Source organism: Echinops telfairi, unplaced genomic scaffold (assembly GCF_000313985.2).
Source record: "Echinops telfairi isolate 266 unplaced genomic scaffold, ASM31398v2 ScPeMD7_7410;HRSCAF=8448, whole genome shotgun sequence".
Classification (NCBI taxonomy): Eukaryota; Metazoa; Chordata; class Mammalia; order Afrosoricida; family Tenrecidae; genus Echinops; species Echinops telfairi.
In genome coordinates this window covers 1033529-1057650 of record NW_022111310.1, presented here as the reverse complement: position 1 = coordinate 1057650, position 24122 = coordinate 1033529, and the positions used below count along the sequence as shown (strand labels likewise).

Genomic DNA, 24122 nt, shown 5'->3' with positions numbered 1-24122 from the left:
CCCTTCTAGCTGTAAAAATAAAAAAATTTTTTAATTTAAAAAATCTTAAAGTAGCATACAAATTTACCCTCCTATCATTCATGATAGCTTATGTACATCAAAGAAATCTTGGTGGTGTAGTAGGTTACTTGTTGGGCTGCTAACCTTAAGGTCATTGGTTCAAACATACCAGGCACTCACCTAGTGAAAGATGAAGTGTTCTGCTCCCCTGAAGATTTACAGCCTTAGATATTAAAGGGGACAGTTCTACTCTGCCCTGTGGGGTCAGGATCAATTGGAATCAATTCTATGGCAGTGGGCTGAGTTTGTCCAAAAACACTAAAAACTAGTTTCCAATAGGTTTGTATTTGGAGAAAAGAGCTGAGAAACAACAGTTTGTGTTTCCTCATAAAACTATAGTTTTTTTCAGTCTAATGACCTGTTGTCAAAAGTAAGGAAGAAAATATAAAATAACTTTTGTTTTCAATTTTTAAAAAAATATCAGAATTAGGCCAATTGCTTCGAGGTCTTAATGCGTTTTACCATCTTGGAAATGATGTTCAGGAACAGAGCACCACGGGTGCACCTAGAACAGAACAAGCATTCCGGTTTCCAATACACTGAACAAATAGGAAATCGTTTAAGTTGGAATTGACACAACGACAGTGAATTTGTCTGTCTGTTTTAAGGGCACTTAAATGTGGTAATGTTACCCATCCTTCACTGAAATGGTTTCATTGCTCATTTCTCTCCACCCCGGTTCTTCTTCAAAGTTTCAATATGACGGTTGCTAGTGAGCAGTGAGGCTCTGGAACAGATACTTGACATCATCAATTTTCTTAAATGAAAAACATCAATAACAATATTTAGCTATCTTTGCAAAGCTGCGAGGAATGAGTTACAGATATATATCCTGCCTGTGTAGTGGTTACATGTTGGGCTGTGATCTGCATGGCCGATAATTTAAAACCAGCAGCAGCTCGGTGGGAGAAAGACAAAGACGGGGGCTTTCTAGTCCTGTAAACAGTCTCAGAAACCCTGAAGGGGTCGCTGAGTCAGCACAGACCGGCAGTAAGTTTTTAACCAGAATAAAACTCTGACTCACTGCCATCGAATCAATTCCAACTCCTAGCAACACTATAGGATGAGCAGACCTGCCTCTGTGGGTTTCCAAAGCTCTAACTGTTTATGGGAGCAGGAAGCTTCCTTTCTCCTGTGGAACAGCTGGTGAACTGGATCTGTTGGCCTGTGATTAGCAGGCCAATACATAACCCACTATGCTTCCAGGGCTCCCTTAGCACAGAATAAGTAAATCGGTCTTTTTCCGTCTTTAATCACTAACAAAGGAATTAAGTTTTCTATCTATCTGTATATCTCATTAAGGCAGCAGTTTTCAACCTGTGGGTCACAACCCCTTGGGGGTGTGTGTGTCAAACGACCCTTTCACAGGGGTCGTGCGATTCATAACAGTAGCAAAATTAGTTATGAAGTAGCAACAAAGATAATTTATGGTTGGGGGTCACCACATGAGGAACTGTATGAAAGGATCACGGCATTAGGAAGGTTGAGAACCAGTGCATTAAGGTAATAGGTTTGCTGTAACACATTTTTATTTTCCTGTCCTAAATGATAAGTGTACAGTGGCCCACAGATGGTCTTGTATTTATTATACCAGTTTTATAGCACCTTGGGAATGTATTTATTAAAGCATACTCTTTGTTTACATTAAATAATATCCTATACATATGAATTACAACTCAATGTAAAGGAAACCAAAATCCTCACAACTGGATCAATAGGTAACATCATAATAGCTTCTGTTTTGGAGAAAAGATTGAAGTTATCAAAGATTTCATCTTGCTTGGATGAATGTTCATGGAAGCAGCAGTCAAGAGAGTACTGCATTGGGTAAATCTGCTGCCTAAGACCTCTTCAAAGTGTTGAAAAGCAAGGAGGCTACTTTGAGGACTAAGGTGGGCCTGACCAAGCCATGATATTTTCAGTCACCTCATATGCATGTGAAAGCTGGACACTGAAAAAAAAAGAAAGTTGGATACTGAATAAGGAAGAATCAATGCCTTTGAATGATGGTGCTGGCAAAGAATATTGAAAGAACCATGGACTGCCAAAAGAACAAATAAATCTGTCTGGGAAGAAGTACAGCCAGACTGCTCCCTAGAAGTAAGGACGGCGAGACTTGGTCTCATGTACCTCAGACATGGTATCAGGAGAGACCAGTCCTAGGTAAAGAACATCATGCTTGTAGATATCATTGGACAGCGGAAAAGAGGAAGGTCCTTGACGAGACAGACTGACACAGTGGCTGTAACAGTGGGCTCAGCCATGACAATGATTGTGAGCACAGTGCAGGAACAGGAGGCAGTTCACTCTGTTGTACACACGGTCATTGAGTCAGGAACAACAACATGTACAAAACACTAACTGTTCCTAACTATTATACATGGGGAAAATATTATGCAATAAAAGCATTATTACATGGTGATGTCAAGATATAAACAAATTGAATAAGAAGGGATTAACTAGTTAATTATCTGCCTACGGTTGTCATCATTCAACTCATCAGCAATGGAGCCAAAGCAATACTTTACCTCTCCCAGTTCCCTATGAATCACAATTTCTACCCTGTACTTAAAAGATAATTCTTCTCCCTCCTGCTTAGCATTCTCATTTACATCAGCTCCCTGAAGGCTCTGGTGGAACCCCTGCATTCAGTTAACATTTTGTTAACAAATCTACAGATCTAGCTTGACTTTCTCTTGCCTTTAGATCCTTCAGCTCATCTTTTGGGATACCTTTAATTGGATGATCTATTTGTACTTCCAGTAAAATGTCCACAATTCTCACATTCTTTCCTTTGTCACTTTTGTCTTCCTCCAGTGTTTGCTACCTAGGAGAATGGTACCCCTCACCCAATCTTAAAAGCAACCAGTCTCCTCGCTTTGGTTTTACTCTCACTTGCCTAATCCAGATATTCCGCTCTGCTGCCACAGCGACATTCCTAAATTGCAAAGCTGATCATGTCACAACTTTGTTCAGTGTTCCTTCTAGAAACCCTTAGGATTTTCTGCCTATGTTTTATAACCAACAACAAACCAAAACCACTGCTACAGAGTTGATTCCAAGTAACAGAAATCCTACAGGGCAGAGTAAAACTGCTCCCTGTGTTTTCTGAGGCTGTTAATCTTTGTTTTAAATATTTAGATCATTTTCTTGGGGGCTCATACAGCTCTTATCACAATCCATACATACATCCATTGTGTCAAGCACATTTGTACATCTGTTGCCATCATCATTCTCAAAACATTCTTCCTACTTGAGCCTTTGGTATCAGCTCATGTTTTCCTCTTCCTCCCAAACCCTTAATAATTCAGAAGTTATTTTTTCATGTCTTACACTACCCAATGCCTCCCTTCACTCACTTTTCTGTTGTCCATCCCCAGGGAGGGGGTTATATGTAGATCATTGTGATCGGTTCCTGCTTTCTCCCCCACCTTTCCCCTTCCCCTCCCGGTATCACTACTCTCATTATTGGTCCCTGTGTTTCCAGTTCTTATCTGTACCAGTGTACATCGTCTAGTTTAGCCGGATTTGTAAGTTAGAATTGGGATCATGATAGTGGGCGGGAAGGGGGGAGAAAATAGTAAAGAACTAGAGGAAAGTTGTGTTTCATCAGTGCTATACTATACCCTGACTGGCTTGTCTCCTCCCCACAACCCTTCTGTAAGGGAATGTCCAGTTGCCTATAGATGGGCTTTGGGTCCCCACTCCGCACTTCCCCTCATTCACAATATATGTTTTGTTCGTTGATGCTGATCTTATCAACGCCTCATGATCACACAGACTGGTGTGTTTCTACCATGTGAGCTTTGTTGTTTCTTAGCTAGATGGCCGCTTGTTTAACTTCTATCCTTTAAGACCCCAGACGCTAAATCTTTTGATAGCCAGACACCATCAGCTTTCTTCACCACATTTGCTTGTGAACCCACTTTGTCTTCAGTGATTGTGTCGGAAAGGTGAACATCATGGAATGCCAGTTTAATAGAACAAAGTGTTCTTGCATTGAGGAAGTACTTGAGTTGAGGCCAAAGTCCTCAATACTAAACCTATAAATATAAGCACACAGATCGATTTCCCCATCGTCATATATAAATATATTTACATATGCACATGCCTGTATTTATGAGAACAGACAACCTCATCTTTCTCCTGCAGAGTGGCTGGTGGGTTTGAACCGCTGACCTTGAAGTTAGCAATAGTGTAACCCACTATGTCCTCAGGCTCCTGGACCTTGCTTTATAAAGCCTTTCATAAACTGGCCCTAGTTTATTACTCTAGACTCAGCTCTTACTAATTTCCTTCTACACAGCCTATGCTAGCCACATCCAATTACACATGATTTTTGAACAAACCAACAGCAGTTGGTCCCTATAGTTGCTAGTCCCTGAACCGGCAACACTCTGCCTTCCACATGCATCTGTTCAGATGACTTGCGTATTTTTCAAGTTTTGTTTCAGTTTTCCCACAGGAAGTCTTATTAGATCTCCTAAAACTGAGTTAATAGCTTTTCTTATGTGTTCCCATGATGGTTCCCAGCAAAACACTTATCTTGCTGTGCTGCGAGTCTACATTTACATGTCTGACTCCCCCACTAAGCTATGAACTGGCTACATGAAAGTAACACCTCGTTTCTACTGCTTAGCAGTGTCCACCATATTATACTGGTTGTTGTTGGGTGTTGCCGAGTTAATTTTGATCATTAATGACCCCTATATGACAGAGTAGAACTACTCCACAGGGCACAGGGTTTTCTTGGCTATAATCCTTATGGAAACAGAATGCCAGGTTTTCTCCCATAGAGCCACTGGGTGGGTATGAACCATCATCCTTTGCTTAGCAGCCAAGCACTTCACCACTGCCATCATGGCTCCTTCGTGATACTGGGATGTGCTAAAAAGGTAATCTGTTGAAGTGAATTTGACTTATTGTTCATTGTTATCCAAGAAATTATTTGTTTAATAATTACTAGAGGGGACAGGTGTGGTTTAGTGGTAGAATTCTCACTTTTCATGTGGGAAACTGAGGTTTAATTCCTGGTCAACGTACCTCAAGCATAGCTACCACCCATTTGTCTGTGGAGACTTATATGCTGTTCTCATGTGGAATAGTTTAGGAGCTTCCAGATTAAGGCAGACTAGGATGAAAGGGCTGGTGATCTGATCTACTTCCCTTAGCCTCCGATTCCCCAAAAGATTAACCCACAAAAGCCCTATAAATCACAAAGGCCCAACCTTGTTACACATGGGGTCACCATGAGTTGGGGGACTAATTGAGAGCAGGTAACAAGAGCAACAAGAATTTATACTGTCTATTAGCGTTATCCCTAAAAACGCCTGAATTTTTAATTTCAGGGAAAAAATTTTTTTTTGTTTTTATTCTTTACTTTCATAGTTATCAATATATATAACAACCAAAATATATAGCGTTATGCATTTGTACTAATAAAGTGCGACGATTTCGTCAACATTGTTGTCGGTTCCAAAAGCTTTATAATTTTGGTACCAGATACGTTTTAATTAAATGTTACGAAAACGTCACGGTCGGCATTATAGGGTTAATTGTTTACATGTCAAATCTTCTCATCTCCTTATTTCAATCTGTTAATTGAAAAAAAAAATAGCTACTTCCCAAACTGCTAGAAGGCAGAATACAGAACATTAAACAGAAGCTGTATATTATTCTATTGGAGCAGTCAGAGGAGGATGTCAAGGACTAAACCCAATGACATTTTGTTGTGCTGTTGGAGTTGTGCCAAATATAAAAACATACTTCTCTATTTTGCATTCATTATCTGGCTTATATATCAATGCATTAAAATGATTTTTTTCTTCAAAGGTTAATTAAACTTTTTTTGGCGGGGCGGTCTTACAAACCTAATCGCTTTCAAGAAGAATGAATCTCCAATTTTATACTGTAAAATCAGGTTGAAAATAGAGTTTGCTAAACAAAGTCACCTTATAGACTTTTCTCCTAAGTGAGGTATATTTATCATGCTTTGGTGAACTTCTTACTGGAAAACTAGCTACTATAAGTTATTCAATAGCACCAATGCTCCCTCCACTTCCCCTCCTCAATACTCACTAAAAGAAAAAGAAAAATCCAAGTATGGACTTTGTTGCACAGTGAATACTTTAGGTCGAACAGAGCAGGCCTTCCTGCTCATTCATGGCAGAATCCTCACAGTAGAGCCACAGGTAATAAGCAGAGCAAAACACACCCACGCAGGCCTGTATTTCAATAAAACAAAAAAGGATAGGATTATTTGAGTTTTAAAAGGGAGAAAAAAAAATCTTGGCAAAAGAAACCCCCTTTCATCAAATTCCAACTTCATACACGCTGATTACAGGTCTCCTTCATACTCCAAAAAAGCGTACTGTAAGTCAAATATATTTTAATACAAGAACTATCTTTTTAAAGAATTTGCATGGGTAAGTTACTTTAATAACACTCACTTATACACTGAATTACTTTTCAAAACCACTCTACCTAAAAAAGAGATATGATTGTATGTTGGTGTATTTTGTAAAATTCCAAATTTTTCTAAATAAGAATTTGTTTTTATTGAAAAATTGTAGACTAAGGCATCATTCATTTATTTATTTACTTGTTTTAACGAAGACATTCAGCCCAATGAAAGTTTGCTTCCTGGTACTCAACTCCATAAGTACTTGACCCGTACCACAAAGCTCAGGCTATCTTTGCAAAATGGCTAGTGTAACTTGCACAAGGACTAAGAGTGTAAATCAAGCTGAGCAGCAACCATATGGCACTACAAAGCACCACTGCGAGACAATAGGCATACCTAAAGCTATTTAATTTAATTAAAGGTACATCTTTGTTGGTTAATGGATGGCAAAAGGAATACAGTGACAGTTAAGATGTACAAGATAAGAAATGTGGAGTCATAGTATGGCCATGCCCTCACACTATACAATTTTATGGTAAACTATTAACACTATACAAAGAATCCAAACTACTGGTATGATTTTCTTTGTGAACTAACTAATGCAAACATTGGAAGCCATGCCAGATTAACGTTAATGTTTCCATTTGAACGTTCATCAACTTGCTGATATAGTTGTACAGTGAGGATTAAAAAGGGGTTTCAGAAACCTGTCTGGACTATGTTTTGGTGATGTTCTTTTCAAATCAACCATGTCTGCAAAGCAAGCACGCAGACTCCTGCAGCACAGTGCAGTCTGAGAGCTGTTCCATAGCTTTCTAAGTATGCGTATACGGACGGGGCTACGCAGTCAGTTGTAACCCTGACTGTACAGGTTTTGAACACTGCCTAGTGCTTTTAGTGGTGCTTACAATTTCAAAGTACATTATAAGATGGTACGGTTTCTTTAAAAGAGGAAAGTAGCAAGATGCAAATTTGGTAGCCCGCTCCAAAATAAGCCAATTTATAACTCCTTTAAAATAGCAAGTACTTAATGCCAGCAATAAAAAATGCTGAAATAATTTCATAGGTCAGATAACTTAGTGACAATTTTTATACAAAGGTCTAGAATTTTTGAGGGCCAAACTTACATCTTAAAAACCTGTTTTCATAATGTGCTTAAATTTTCTTAGACCTATGACATCACACTGATATAAACAAATATATATGAATTTCAAATGGATTATGTACCAATTATTTTAACAACTATGTTGTTTGTATGCCAGAAACTTCACTAAGAAATAATTTAAAATTCCACTATAATTCTTTCCTTACGTTTTGGTTAAGAAGTTTAAATGTCAATCATAATAATTTTAGCATGTTTACTCTCTAAAATGAAATACACTTTTACAACATAGGAGGTAAATATTCACAGATGATGCCAGGCTTATTTTTCCAACATAGTATGTTAACAGCCAAGTTTGACAGTGAACCTGGCTTTCCTTGATGCAACACTATTTAGTGTGCTGATTCAATGAATAGGTTGCTGGAGTTCAAATGTAATTTTATGCTTTTGTTTAAACATATGTAAATCTTTTAATTTGAAAGCAATTCTTAATAGATAAAATTAATATGTAAATGTAAACTGTAAATATAAAATACGCAATTTGAAATCACTTGAGGCAGCAAACTCTAGACTTCCATTAATATCTCTGCAACAATTAGAACATGTTTTTAATAATAGTTTCACTATGTCATCCTGTCATCTTGGCTTTATTGAATTAATACAAAAAATGTGCCATTAGGAAGAAATTTAAAATCACTACATACATAAAATAAAAAACTTGATATATGTACTTTATATTATATAGTATTAGCAGTCAAAATAGCCAGGGAAATACATGTAGAGTCCAGGAATGATTAAGCTTACCTTTGTTACTCTGAGATCACTATTCCAAGCACTATGGGGAGTAAGGAAGTGGCCCATACATAAAGGATAGACATGATATACCTGAAACACAATGGATCCATTGGTAACTGCAGTCAAAGCATCACATACACTTTTCCACGGGCCATCGGTGTGAAAGAAAAATTCCCTGCTTTTAGCATCATTTGGCAGAAATCTAACCAATAAAGAATTCCACCTTTGTTTGGAAATTTTAATCAACTATATATAAATTATAACCCCCAAAAGTTGAATGCCAATCGTCTTAATAATTTAAACAAATAAATTGTTATCATCCTGTTTGGGGCAGACAAATATTTGGAGCGCAGTAGATACTCTCTGCACTTATCCTGCAACAAAAGCACACACTTCCCACCCCTCACATTTTAATTTATTTATCTTGATAGGTGGGAGAAAAAGTAACAGCTAATGAAACATGTAGACACTGTTGAATTGTATGCATTGCAGTGTCAATTCTCGACACCAAAATGAGCAAAAAGTAAACCAAAAATACCGAAGCAAGATCAGAAAATTTATCAGAAATAATAAGATAGAAATTCAACCCTTGTTTTAATATTTTTAAAAGCACAATGCTTCTGGAGCTGGAAGGAGGTACTCTGAATGGTTCTAAGCTGATGAGCCACAGGCTCAGAAGAGCTCTATTGATATTAGCCTCCTTCATTAGGTAGTCAGCATCTTATTTATCTAACCCTGGGGTTAGACATTTTATTGCAGTAGTCAATTTGGAAGTTATAAAATTCTTCTGTGGGGGATTGTTATTGAAGGGAGGGAGGGGGAAGGCAGCTGAGAAAATCAGTGAAATCTCCAGAATGAGCAGCTTGGCACTTCAGTATCTCACTGGGCACCCAGGAAAGCAATACTATAGAAAGCAGGTTACCGTTTATGATAGTTGTATTTTCTGTGTTATCTAGAGAAAAACAGGTTCATCCATGCAAAATGGACTGTTTTATAAGATACTGCTGCTAAAATGAAAGACTTTTCAAAAGGAAAAAGTGATTATTCCAGATGAAATGAGGAGCTCCAATGTCAACTGTACTTCCTGAATCAGCAAAAACCAAAGCTTTACTCAGAATAGGAAATTGGAGATTTTCTTTTAATTTACATATCTTTTTTGCTGAGTATGTTTTAGCTGAAATATGAGCGAACTTCTAAGAGACAGCACTTCTCATTTCTAACCAGGCTTTTGCTATGACATTATAAAACACCACTACTTGGAACTAAGAATACATGAATTTTACTAACACTAATAGAAGAACTGAGAGTTTAAATTAGAAATAGCTTTCCATTTGTAGCACTTTGTTATACACTCATTAGCCAGGCCAATCCTAGACTTAATACTCAGCTAGTTGGTAAAGGAAAGAAAAAAAAGTTAACATTGGGATACAGCGAAGTAGCTGAAGGTTTGACATAGTATAAGCAAAATTCATACATGAGCAAACAAAAGAAAAAGAAAAACATCTTTAATCCAGATACTTTGTCATATGCACATACTTATTATATGCATTAACTCTTTAACAGAATGAATGAGGGGTCCAAGTGCCTTAAGAAGCTAAGATAAATTTTAGAAATAATTCAATTAAACGTATTATTTCTTTTCTTTTTTCTTATTTAGAGACCACCGAAGGGGTGCACCATTCCTGGAAGTACTGCAATACCAGGTCAATGCGTGGAGTGGACGGAGCAAGCTCCTATTCCATCTCCCTGCTCCAAAAATCCATTTAATATATTGTCCTCGGATAGAGGACGTATCAGATATTAAACTGATAAGAACAGATACTATACTTGATCTTAGCCAAAAGGCCGAGAAGCGATTAAACGTATTATTTCTTAAGAGGAAATTTTATTGAATACTTTATGGCTTTGTAATATTTTAGTAACAGTATCATTATTAAAAATCTGAAAGTATATCTAAATTGTAAGCAAATATCTCTCTAGGCTTTTTCCCATGTACCATATCCCTTTATCTTATATAAATTATACTTTTTATCCTACTTGGATTTCTTTTTTTGTAACAATTTTAAACAAAAAAGGGTGACCAATTAGCTAGAACAATAAATTTGTCTACTTCATTTATTTTGAAAGGAATTATGTTATCTATCAATCCCAGTCTTCCCGTCCCCCTTTTGCTACTCCTATAGCTTCTTTTTCCTATCTTAGGGCTTGTAAAGCAATGTGATTTTTCTCTGTGTTTACATTATTTGTTGAGTGTGAAAAACACTGCCTTTGATTTATTCTTAAGTAACACAAAAATATATTTATTTGTAAACCTCTTAAACATCAATACTTTTTCTTTAGCTTCTATATAATACTTAACCAGAAATTTGCCATTAGTCATAAGTAAATCAGACTGAAATTGTTTTATCTGCCTGTATAATACAATTAACTAAGCATAACAAACCTGCTAACATTTTATGTTACTTATAATTTGGATAATTATCTCTTTTTAATTCGTATAAAATGAGACACACAAGTCTTTAAAATACATATAGAAATGTGGCATCCTGGGAAACTTGATTGAGTTTGTAATAATCTAAAGTAAAAAGTATACTGAACTGATTAACTATGAGAAAATTGAGAGGGCCTCAACTAGCCTTTAGAAAACAAAACCCAATCATCGAAAATGGTAGGTAAATAGAAGATTTTTCAATACTTGTTATCTACCCACAATAAGCCACTTACATACCAGTCATATTCACAGACTCAGGTGTATACTGTTAGACATATTCAAGAACCTTTAGACCCTGAAACTTTATCAGCTCCTTACTATCTTCCAAAGGTGGGGAAATTAAAATCTAGGGCTTACGTTGATTGTTATTCTCATCATTGGTTTTCAATATAAGAATTTGCTATCTAAATGCCAGGACAGCTTATATTTTTAAACAACTATTAGCTTAATTCTGTTAGTTCTTGTAAGTAAAAAACAAACCTGAAAAGCTGACTTCTGTCACGTCATAGTGCTGGCAACACGCTTCAATATAGTATGCCTCCTTCCTATTTTGATACCCAGGGAAACTGTCAAATGTTTATTTTAATGTCTACTGACCATATCTTAATGGCTCGCACATGTTTCCCTTCATTATTAGTATTTTTAAAGAGCCATAAAAATAATTTCTTTATTCTAAAGCATTATAAATTAATTTCACCCTGAATTAAAGGTACAGTTGAAGCATACCACAGTTCAAAAGGCAAGCTGTACCGCCCCCACTCCAAAGCAGTTGTTTAAAACACCATGGCTATGTGATGTAGAAAACCAATTCACCCAACATTTCAAGGGTTCATGTAGGCCAACTTTCTTAAGCCATCCTATGATGAAACGTAACTCTTTCAGCAGTGTACAGAGGCTTAAGAGATGGCCAATTAAAAAACTGACAATGCTGTGGCCCAGCTTTATAGAATCTGGTTTTCATAGACTGACCTGAAATATATTCGCTGTTTTCTATGGCAGTGTTCCACGCTGAAAACCCTCCCTTTCTGCCTTTGTTCAGCTCTTTGGCTAGCAACCATGCTTTCTTTGGGTTCAGCCTCTTAAAAAGCTACAGGACTAGAACATGAGGGCCATTAAGGTCTACAAGGTAGAAGAACACACCAACGAAGCAGCATCACAGGGCAAAGAGCAAAGGCATGACAATGAGGGTCTAATTCCAACAACAAAAGTCTCACAACAGTCATAACGATGCAAAATATTAAGCACTAAGGATCCCAAGAAAGGCTATTTGCTTTATATTAATATTTAGATGATATTCTTGTTTAAAAGAATAAAAAATTTTGAGATTAATTTAAAATACAAGTGAAGTCTGTCTTGTAGCATACAGTAACACAATGACCTATTAACTAGATACAAGACTTTGTGTGTGTGCATGCGTGTGCGTACATGCTGCAACTTCTTGGCTTTTCCTAATAATAAATGTCTTTTAATACACATAGACACCGATTTCACCAATTTGTTATGTTGTTCTTAAAATTTTAAAGAAAACCTTACCACAACTATAAAAAATCCTAAGCCACATGACAGAAAGAAACATCATGGAAAGTAACCATAGAATCGGTTTCCCTTTGAATCCTAGGAAAAAAGAACAATTTCATAATTATTTCTAGGCAACTTTCCCTGCCATAGTTTTTCCTACTACCGTTTCTTATCAATAATGTAACTGTGGACCAAGATTGCTAGATATTAAGGCAGCTACTATTTCTTTTTTCAGTTTTTATTGCAACTATAATGTTAATTGCTGCCATCACATTCATTGTCATACCAATCTTGTAGTGGGGCAAATGGGATTTTGAGGATTTCGAACACAGAGTAAAATAGCTGGAATGATCAATCAGGTGAGACACAAGCTTGTGAATAATAGCAAAATGAAATTTGATTTCATTTTGCCTTTCATGGGCCATCTTACAAACAGGTGGATTATCAGATGAATGGGATAAAGTTTATTTCGAAGCAGTTCTCTGGTAACACACAAAAACTTTTTTCCCTAAGCTGGGGTTTCTTCTTCCATCTCTACTCAAAAAATATTTGGAGACAAAGACATACAAAAAGAACCAAAATATAGATCTGTTGATGAACAGAATATATTTCTGTTAAAGGAAAGAAAAAATATTTAGCAAGATAGCATAATCTAAACCCTTTATATACCTACATATCATAGCAAGTTAACTGTCCAAGAACACTAAATCATCTCAGATAAACACACGAGTTACTACTTCATTTTACTCTGTCTTTTAACAAAAGTAATGTTACAAAGTATTAACACAAGGTCACTGACAAATCTGATCAGGGAGGACAGGATCAATCCTGATTTGTCAGAGCAGATGCCAGGAACAAAAACCCCTCCTTTGCAGAGGGCCAATCTCCAGGACAAAGAGCATGGCAGAGAGAAGACAAGGCTGATAATGCTGTTTTCTGATCAAGGTTATTGGGAAAATTTTCTTTTCCTGAAAGCTAAATATTTTTGTATATCTTTAGGGAACATAATCTTGTCTACTCACAGGGTTTGAAAACACAAATGAGAGACAGGAAAGAACTTTGCCAACTACCAAGAATTACACCTGTGAAAGCCTATAATCATCCCAGGTTTCCGTTACGTCTCTCCTAGCATGCTGTAATTCAAACAACTAAAAATTAAATTAAATTATTCCAACAATCTAGTGCTCGTAAGGCCTGGCTGAAATATCTCCTTCATGAAGCCTTTACATGCTTGCTGAGGATAAAGCGATTGCTCTCTCCTCAATGAATTCTTTATATTAGGATGATATGTGTGTGTGTATATAACTCTTCTGTAAACTAAAGGCTCCTTGAAAAAAGAAACTGCTTTATCACTGTGTCTACCATGATATCGAGAAGCTAACAATTGACGGATTATTTGAATCGAGTACCACATCCTCAAATAGTTCACTTGCCCTTCGTTGGAAAAAACAAGGTAAATACAGGACAGAGTCACAGGTGCAAAGTGGTTTCACAGTCTGTGTAAGGAGGTGGAAAGCATAAATAAAAATCATTATCAGGACGGTTTTAAGAAATAATATCTTAAATGTGTAGTCAAGAAGCAAGATGGGGAAAGGAGAACATACAGTAGAAAGAGAAGCAGGATCTATTCAGGAACACTTAGATCTTGCTAGAAAGAGAACATGTCAAGTAATTCCCATCAGAGCACGTGAATTTAAAAGGAATCTGGCTAACTGAAAATATTTCAAAGATTTTTTTTAAAGAATTATGATAGAAAACTAAAATACAGAGTCCCTTTTTGGTGCAGTTAATGAGCCTAAGTGCTAGCTGAAAGGTTGGGGATAGCAGTCTACCCAGACACAACTCACAAGAAAGGCCTGGCAAGCAACTTAACAAAAAAGTAGCTGAAAAGCCTACGCCTGCACAGTTATGCTCTGACACACACAGGGTTCCCATGAATTGGAACTGATTCGATGACAACAAGTTTGACTAACACTAAAGTATAATCTGCAGAGGATATATTCCTTCAAGGTATATAAAAAGGTAAAGGCATTTGAAATTCATTTTTCAAGGGCAAAGGGATCTCTTGGGCCTTATTGGGTTCTCTTGTTGTCGTCTTTTAAGGAATTCCCAGTTGGGTGGGTGCTTGATCTAAAAATTCAAGTATGTTTTCTTCATAAAACTGCTATACAGCTTGACTAGTACTGGTTTCCTATTAGAAATGCCCGTCGTTAGAGGACTTTCTTCAACAGGCTACAATGGGAGGAGCTGTAAAATAGTCACTGGAGGAAATTTCTGAGATAGGCACCCTCTTGAAGAAGTTCAAATTGAAAGCATTTGAGTGAAAGCATGTCTATGAAACAACTCAAAGACAAGAAATTATGAGGCTCAGGAGATGAGGGATGTTTCTGAAGCAAAATGTAACAACTGAAGTGGAACTGATAAATGATTTTTCAACTTAGCCTTTCATCCTTCTAAGGTAGATAAATTGAGTAGCTTGCTCTGTGCCATGCATGGGTCTTCCAGATGAGGTTTGTTGCATGCTTTGCATCGGCATTAAAAAAAACCATAGCACTTTAGATAAATAAAAAGTAGGGAGATACTCCGTGAGCCTTGGCTAAAATATGTTTTACAATACAAAATGGTGTTCCTGGACTTGAATAAATCCTTCAGCCTAGCTAGTTGGTATACTGACAAAGTTTGGAAGAAAAAAAAAATCACTTTACAATTGTCTTGAAAGCTAGTTCTAAATACAAGTTATTTTTAAATTTAACATCCTTTGAAAATATTTAATAACTGCAGATGAAACATTATGGCTCATATTAACTGTTTCATTATCTGTTGAAAGAATGGCTAAAATATTTTCATATAGTTACCCCAAGAAACTTCAGTGACAAAAACAAAAGCTCTCATTCTCTGAAGCTTTCCAAAAGACTAAGTATATTTCACTTTTTAAAATGTATTGAGTATACAGTGTACATCAACAGGATTTCTGCATTGGATAACATATGTCCTAACTAGATTTTGGCCTTATTGTATTTTATCTGCTGTTTTTCTTAGTTTTCTTCTAGTATCATGGCATTTTATTGGAAAATTCTGCAATTTTTGGTAGTATTGAGTGCTGATCATTCTTCCCTAACCTCATACCTCCCTGCACCCTCAAGATAGGGGTGGGTACCCAGTTCAAACCTGACCAATCCAAGCACTGAATAACATAAATTGGTTCAGGAAGAACAAAAACTGAGTCAATGAAAGAACTTTCCTGAACTTTCCCCAGAATTATCAGAAAAGAGACACCATCTGTCTGAGAAGGTGTTAAGGACCATGCAAGGCAAACCCACAGGGGCAGTTTTACCTGGTCCTGTCTGGGCACTGTGAGCTGGCATTGATTCCATGGCCGGGAGTTGGCCTTGGTTTTGGAATAAACTCTCACTCTCACTCAACTTTGGGTAAGATTCTTTGCAACAATGAGACCAGATATAAATCCATACCACCTATTCTTAAACCTGCCAGTATCTTTTCATCCCTTCACATAGTGTCAATCTACCACTCCTAGTAATTCCTTGCTTCCAAAAGATACTGAGCTGAATGCTTGTGTGTACTTTGTTACTGCCATGGCCACTAAACAAGGTAAGTGATAAAGGATTCATGGACTAGAAACTACAGTACCCATCCTCAGGATACTCATAATTACTGAAAAGTCATGGGAGTTGTGATTTTATGTTTTAACACTTATATACAAATACGAAAAATAACAGTTGCAGAAAATCCTCTCAGCAAGAAGTCCAATAAAAAAGCAGTCCTTATAAGCATACTATACCACCAAAGCCAAAAGAAAGTACAAAAGCCAAAAAAGATAATTTGTTGAATAACAGCATTCAAATTATTTTAATTCCTGTCTATAAAGCCTAAAATTAAATCAGATAATCCAATGTGTTTTCACAATTTTAGAAAATACAAAGAAAACAATACAAGCCCCCAATAAAATGTTTTTTTTTTTTAAAGAAAGAAAACAACAATACAAATAAATAAGCGTTAAGAGGTTTTTTAGTTTCATCAAGGAAAACCTAGCATTTGGAACAAAAGAAGCAATAACTTTGTTCTACCCTGTGATACTCAACACTAGAAAAATATTTTCAATTCCGACTCCAAGACTCCAGAGCAGTGGCTTTCAGTCTTCTTAATGTTTGTATCTTTGATACAGCTCATGTGGTGGTGACCCCCAACCATAAAATTGTTTTCATTGCTACTTCATAACTGTAATTTTGCTACTGTTATGAATTGGGTGACCCCTGTGAAAGGATCATTTGACCCCCAAATGGGTCGCGACCCACAGGTTGAGAACCGCTGCTCTAGGACATGGTTTCCCCCGAGTGGGTGATATTTCCCCTTGGGGGTCAGTGAAATGATCCAAGAGGTCTGCAAAAGCAGACACCTATACTTTATCCCGAATTATGGGATATATAAAAGTTTTTAATTGTCAGGGGAGCAAGAAGTAATTTTTTTTTAAAGGGGCTATTAGGCCAAATAAGTTTGACCATCTATACAATCGAGGAAGTGGAGAGCCATGGTAGTAAGAATTGTGGAAGAGTAATTCATTCGCCAAACTCATTGGTGTTTATTGAGTGACTAGGAATTGTGGACAAATACAAAAATGTGTAACTTGTGGCTTTTTGTTCTCTATAAGCCAACACATTATTTTACATAACAAGGCAAGACCATTGCTTGCCTTGTATACAAAATCATAGGAAGTCATATGAGAGTAATTTGTATCTGATTTCTTCAAGTAAGCAAAAATCTTTCAAGAATCTTCCACACTGAATTTATAGTTAATTTATTTCTTTAAATGAACATACACAAATTGGTTTATCAGTTCATTACATGATGGGCATTCAAGTTACTTCAGGTTTTGAGTTCTGAGCATAGAAGCACTTGGAACTGTGATTCTGTTCAATTAGAGTCTACTCTATTAGGGTAGTAAAGAGAACTCATTGTGGTTTTAAGTCTTTGTTTCCCAATACCCAATGATTTCTATCATCTTTATACAAATTTATTTGCCATACGTATATCTTCACTGGTAAAAGACTATCAATCGTTTGCCTATTTTTAAATTGAGTTGTTAATTTTCATATCGAGTTGTAAGAGTTCACTATATATTCTGAATGTATGTCCAGAATTTTCTCCCAGTTTGTGAATTCTATTTTCAGTTTCTTAAAATATTCATTGAAGAGTAAAACTTTTCGAATTTGACAGTCCAATTTATTTTTATTTTATTCTTTGCTGTTTTGTTTTATTTTTAAAACATTTGATTGATCCAAGTCCACTAAAATTGTTTTCTTTTAGACATTTCAAAGGTTTATTCTTACATTTAATCTTAAAATACAAGTTAATTTTTTTTTATCACTGTTAAGTAGGAGTTGTGGTTCATTTGTAGCCATTTGGATCCCCTTTGTTCCAAGCACCAATTTAAAAGGTCTATCATTTCTTCCACTGAAATGTGTTATCTAGTCTGAGTCAATTTCTAAAGCCTACTTCATTTATATATCTATATCTAGAACAATGTCATACTATCTAAATCACTGTTTCTCTATAGAACCAAAGTCTTCAAAAGTTCCTGGAATAGTTCCATAATCTTTTCATTCTATTTTTCCATAAAAATCTTGAAGCTACTTCATAAGTCTTAATAATCCTTTAAAAATTTAATTAGGAAATTTTAGATCCAAACCAACTTAAAATTTTTTACCAAAAGTAAAAAATGCCTATTGTCATTTTGACTGGTACTGTATTGATTCTATGAATAAATCTTACAAGAATTGGAACCTTAATAAATTGATTTTTATGATGCCTCCATTTATTTAAATTTTAAATAATTTCCTTTGCAAAACGTAGTGTAAACATCTCACACATTTTTGTTACATTTCTCACTATGTATTTCAATTTTAATGTTAATGTAAACAGTAGTTTTAAAATTCACATTCCAGAATTTGTTGCTCGTACACATTTAAAAAAATATTTTTGTATTGATCTTTTTTGCTGCAACTTTACTATTCTTAATGCTTACAGTAGTTTCATAATCCATTCATTTTGATTTTCTAAGTAGATGGTCATGTTTTGCTCATGAAGTATATTAGTCTATAGATTTCTGTTCTCTATAATGTTTTGCCTGGTTTTTATATCATGAAAATACAGCCTTATACAACATAATGGAAGTATTACTTTACTTTGCACATTCTGGTAGAATCGTATAAAGTTTGATCCATTTGTTCCTTTCAAATTTGGTAACATCCTGAAGGTCATATAGAAATTTGGGACGTTTCTCAATGGTTAGGTTTTTAAATACCAATTGAATTTCTGTAACAGGGTATTCAGGTTGTCCATTTTTCCTTAACTGAATACTCATAGCTTGTGACTTTTAAGGAAATGATCTATTTCATGAAAGTTGTCTAATTCATTGACCTCAGATTATTTGGAATAAGTCGAAGTCTTTTAATAGTGGTGGGATTTGTGGGGTGGTCCTTCTTTCACTGCTAATAACAGGAACTTACAGTTACTATGATTTGTGTCCTCACCAGTCTGAGTAAATATTTTTATCTTTTTTGATATTTTGGGGTAGAAAATTAATTTTTATTTCACCAACATTCCTGTTTTGGGGGTAATTATATTCATTTACAAGTTCTGTGATTTTTGTTCAATCTTATTTCCATTAGGCTGTTTACTTTAGGTTTAATTCACTCTTTATTTTGATACTTAAGGTTGAAATTTAGGTAATGGGATTGTAAGTATTTTTCTCCTATAAAACAAGTATCTGATGCTATAAATTTATAAAGAGTGTTATCAGAGAAAATAGCAGAGATGGAAACACCAAAGAGTTCATCCCTCCTACATAAACAACGAATATGTCAGCAAAAAGGGAGAACCAACGTTTTGGAACTCTGGGATGTAATTAAAAACTGGCAACAACTAGGAGAATTCTGAATGCAGAAAAAAACTACCATAATACTCGAGGATAAACCTATCTGAATATCAGCCGAGGTGCCTAATTTTACCACAAAAACTGCATTAAAATGTGCTGAACAACTCGGCTAATACACGAGTACATACAGTAGTTGCATTTCAGTAACACAGCTTTCGTGGCAGTTTGACTGACTCAGGGACCATCCCCTATTTGTAGATTGAAGACAACAACCTGCATCTTATTATATACTCTAGAACTATAGAGGTTACTAGTACCACAGGGGATAATACAGACCTTCCAACCAAAGAAATGTGTTTGTTTTGATTTCATCTAATATGAAACTTTCCTGGGTTCCTGGCAGCCACCCAGGGGGTGTTTTTGACAAATATATAAAGACAAATATGTTAGCTGTTGCTATGTGGCAAAGGGGATAATAGCTGAACAAACAATATGTCATATTTAACATGTCCTGCCCTCAACAGAAAAAAAAATGGAAAGAAAAAAATGTGAGGAAACAAGAAAGTATGTTCTAAAATTGATTGTGGAGATGATAGCATAACTCTGCATATGCTTAAATCATTGACTGTATGATATGTGAATCCTATGTCAATAAAACTGAGGGGTGGAAAAGTATAATCCACGTCAGGCATAAAAGAAATTAATAGAATGACAGTTCAACAATTAATAGTTGAATATTTCAATGCTCCACTTACAAAAATTCACCAAGAAGATGAGAGATGAAAGCAACAATACAAACCAACTAGATCAACTAGATGTATACAAAACACTCTATCCTACAATAACAGAACGAATCATTTCCTAGGATAGGACATATTTTGGGAAATAAAATAAGTCTCAATAAATTTTATAAAAGATTGAAATCCTACAAAGCATCATTGCTGATCATAAAAAGGTAAAACTAAAAATCAATATGAGGAAAAACTATAAAGCTCTATAAATATGTAGGAATTAACAAAAACAAGTTGTTAAACAACCATTGGGTGAAAGAGTAAATCACTAAAAAATTCAGAAACCATTTTGAGGTGAATGATAAAGAAAACTTATCACACCAAATTTTTTTTCACACAAATTTATAGTTGTGCTCAGCAGTATTCAGAAGGAAACTGATAGCTGCAAATGCTAATAATAACAAAGAAAAATCACAAGCCAGTAAGAGAACTTTCCACCTTAAAGAATTAGAATGATGGTAAATAAAGACAATAGGGAAAAGCAACAGAATCAAAGTGGTTCTCTAAAAAAATAATAACCAAAAATCATCAACCATTAATTAGAATGATTATTTGCTAGAGTGGGTGATGCTGCCCCTGGAGGGAGGCTGCAAAAAACAGATACCTATACTTTATCCTAGGATTATGGGCTATATAACAAAATTTTTAATGGCCGAGAAATGGAGTAATTTTTTTCTGAAAAGGCCAAATAAATTTTGGAACCTTAGAGTTTGACCTAGAGGAAAAACATGAAAGACTCAAATCACTCAAGTTAGGATGAAAATGACTCGAATTCTAATCTATTCTTGCAAGACTGGCTAGACCAGAGGAGGTACACTGGTACAGATAGGAACTGAAAATACAGGGAATCCAGGATGGATGAGCCCTATAGGACCAGTGGTGTGAGTGGCAAAACAGGGAGGGTAAAGGGAGAATGGGTAGGAAAGAGGGAACCGATTACATGGAACTGTGTGTGACCTCCTCCCTGGGGGACAGACAACCGAAAAGTGGATGAAGGGAGAAGTCGGACAGGGCAAGATATGACAAAATACCCATTTATAAACTATCAAGGGCTCATGTGGGAGGGGGGAGCGGGGAGGGAGGGGAAAAATGAGGACCTAATGTCGGGGGTTTAAATGGAGAGAAAATGTTTTGAGAAATGATGTACAAATACGCTTTACACAATTGATGTGTGTATGGATTGGGATAACAGTTGTATGAGCCCCTAATAAAATGTTTTAAAAAAAAAAATTACCTAGAGACATGAAAGGAAGAAGAAAATATTCTAAAAAAGTTAGGATGAAAAATAGGACAACATCCTTCTTACACAAAAAAAGGGGAATTTTAAGAGAATACTATGAACTTTTTATATCAATCATTAGAAAACCTAGATGAAATGAGCAAATTCCTAGAAATAGACACATTACCAAAGGTGATTCAAGGAGATACAGAAACTCTGAATAAACCTATAATACAAAGAAATTGCATTAGTACTCAAAAATTTCCAATACAGGAATGCTCAGGCCCAGACAGTTTCATTGACGAATTCTACCCAGTGTTTAAACAAGGATTGACATCAAATCTTCTCAAACATTTTCAAAAAATAGAAATCCAGAAGCCAGTACTACTATAATATGAGAAAGACTGAAACAAACCAAGACCTAGATATTACAGGAAAAGAAAAACACATGAACATAGGTACTAAAACATTCAGTAAAAATACTAACAAACTTAATCTAGCAGTATATTAAAAGGATTATACCAGAATCATGTGGGATTAATCCCCAAAATGAAAGGATGGCTCTACATACAAAAATCAATGCAATACACATCATTAACAGAAATAAAGTCTCACATGATCATCTCAATTAATGACAAAACATACCAGCCTTTTATGATAAAGACATTGCAAGAAATTTTTTCAAATCAATAAAAGACATCTACGAAAAACCCGTAGCTAACACCAAAATGAATGGTGAAAGACTAAAAGTTTCCCTTTAAAATCAGGGCATAGCCTCATATCCAACTTTATTCAATGTTGTTCTCGAAGTCCCAGACAGAAAAATTAAAGAAATGAAAGGCAGAAAAATGGAAGAGAAGTCAAACTACCTGTATCTGCAGCTAATTTGATCTTGTATCTAATCCTATGGAACACACACACACACAATTAGAACTAATAAACACGTTCATTAAAGTTAAAGGACACAAGGTCAAAATTCAATATTATTTCTATACACTAGCAATAATCCATAAAGAAAATTAAGAAAAATTCCATTACAATATCAAAAATAATAAATGATTAGTAAACATGATAAAATGGAAAAAAGACTTAAAATTGTCAAGGATTTCATTTTCTAGTGGTTCCACAACCAACACTCATGGAAAGATGTCAAAAAATCAAAGAATGGCAAGGAGAAAGCAAGGTTCCGGAGGGACTTGGGGGGCGGAGGAGACAGGGGAAAGGAGCGGCATACAAACAATGCCATAGATAGGGGAATAACTAGGGAATGAAAAGCAACAACTAGGAAGACATAGAAATCCTGGTGGTGTTGGAGCCACAGCAATCTAGCTGAGACGAATTACTAAGAGGCAGAATAAGAGCGAGTGTGATGGTGAGGCAGGAGGAAGATAAAAGGAAACAGAGGAAAGATCTAGACAGCACAGCTATGGATTAGAGATATAAACATAGGTGTGCACTTATGTAAATATATTCATTCATAAAAATAGAGGTATTGCCAATGTACATATATTTATATAGCAATACATTGTGAAAGTGGATAGACTTTGGACCTCTGCTCAAGCCATCCCTCAATACAAGAACACGTTGTTCTAACAACCTGGCATTCTGTGATGCTCACCCTACCAACAGGATCCCTGAAGACAAAATGGGTGCACAAGCAAATGTGGTGAAGAAAGCTGATGGTGCCAGCTATCAAAAGATATAGCTAGCATCTGGGGTCTTATAGGCTTGAAGTTAAATAAGCGGCCATCTGGCAGAGAAGCAACAAGCCCACATGGAAGAAGGACACCAGCCTGTGTGATCATGAGGTATAGAAAGAATCAGGCAATAGGCACCAGAAGACCCAAACCAAACCAAACCAAACCAAAAACATATTGTTGAACATCAAAGAGTCGGAGCACAGAGACCCCAAACCCATCTGTAGATAACAGGACAACCCCTCACAGAAGGGTCACAAGGGATGAGTCAACCAGTGCACAGTTTAGCACTGATGAAATACACAATATTCTTCTGGTTCCTTGAGGCTTCCTCACCCCCCAACATCATGACCCCAGTCCTGCCTTTTACTTCTGGCTAGACCAGAACATGTATACTGGTACAGAGAAGAGCTCATGACACACGGAATCCAGGCCAGATAAACCCCTTAGGAGTAAAAATGGTAGTAGTGATACCAGGAGGGTAAGGGAAAAGTGGGGAAGTGGGGCGGGGAGGAGAACTAATTGCAATAAGATGCATACATACCTCCCCCCCTCTCCAGGGGGACTAACAACAGAAATGTGGGTGAAGGGAAACAGCGGTCAGTATGAGTTATGAAAATAATAATAATTTATAATTTATCAAGGGATCACGGGAGGGGGGGAGAGAAGAGCTGATACCGAGGGCTCAAATACAAAGTAGATGTTTAGAAAATGATGATGGCAACATATGTACAAATATGCTTGATATAATTGATGTATGGAATGTTATAGAGCTGTAAGAGATCCTAATAAAATGATTTAAAAATTTTAAATTTAAAAAAAGAAATCAAATAGTGAATTGCATTGACAATCTTCTATACAAGAACTCTTTAAAGTGTTAAAGAGCAAACATATTATTTCAATTATTTCATATGCATGTGAAAGCTGGGCAATGAATACAGAAGATTACAGAAGAAATGATGCATTGACATTATGATGTTGGTGAACAATACTGAAAATGGCACACACCACCAGAAAAACAAACACATTTGTCTTGGAGAAAGTATAGCAAGAATGCTCCTTAGAATCCAGGATTGCCCACTCTGTCTCAAGGAGTTTGGACATGTCATCAGAAGAGACATTTAGAAAAGGCATCCCTGGAGAAAGGCACCATG

At 36.0% G+C, this 24122-nt stretch overlaps 1 protein-coding gene and 1 non-coding gene across 4 annotated transcripts in view; both read right to left on the bottom strand.

Annotated features, from left to right (window-relative positions):
* Positions 1–24122, bottom strand: part of ZCCHC7 (zinc finger CCHC-type containing 7) — a 210460-nt gene that overhangs the window by 91577 nt on the left and 94761 nt on the right. The gene's annotated exons all lie outside the window — the stretch shown is intronic.
* Positions 10027–10217, bottom strand: LOC115871895. Its single transcript, XR_004047535.1, has one exon. It is a non-coding gene; the product is annotated as a U2 spliceosomal RNA (small nuclear RNA).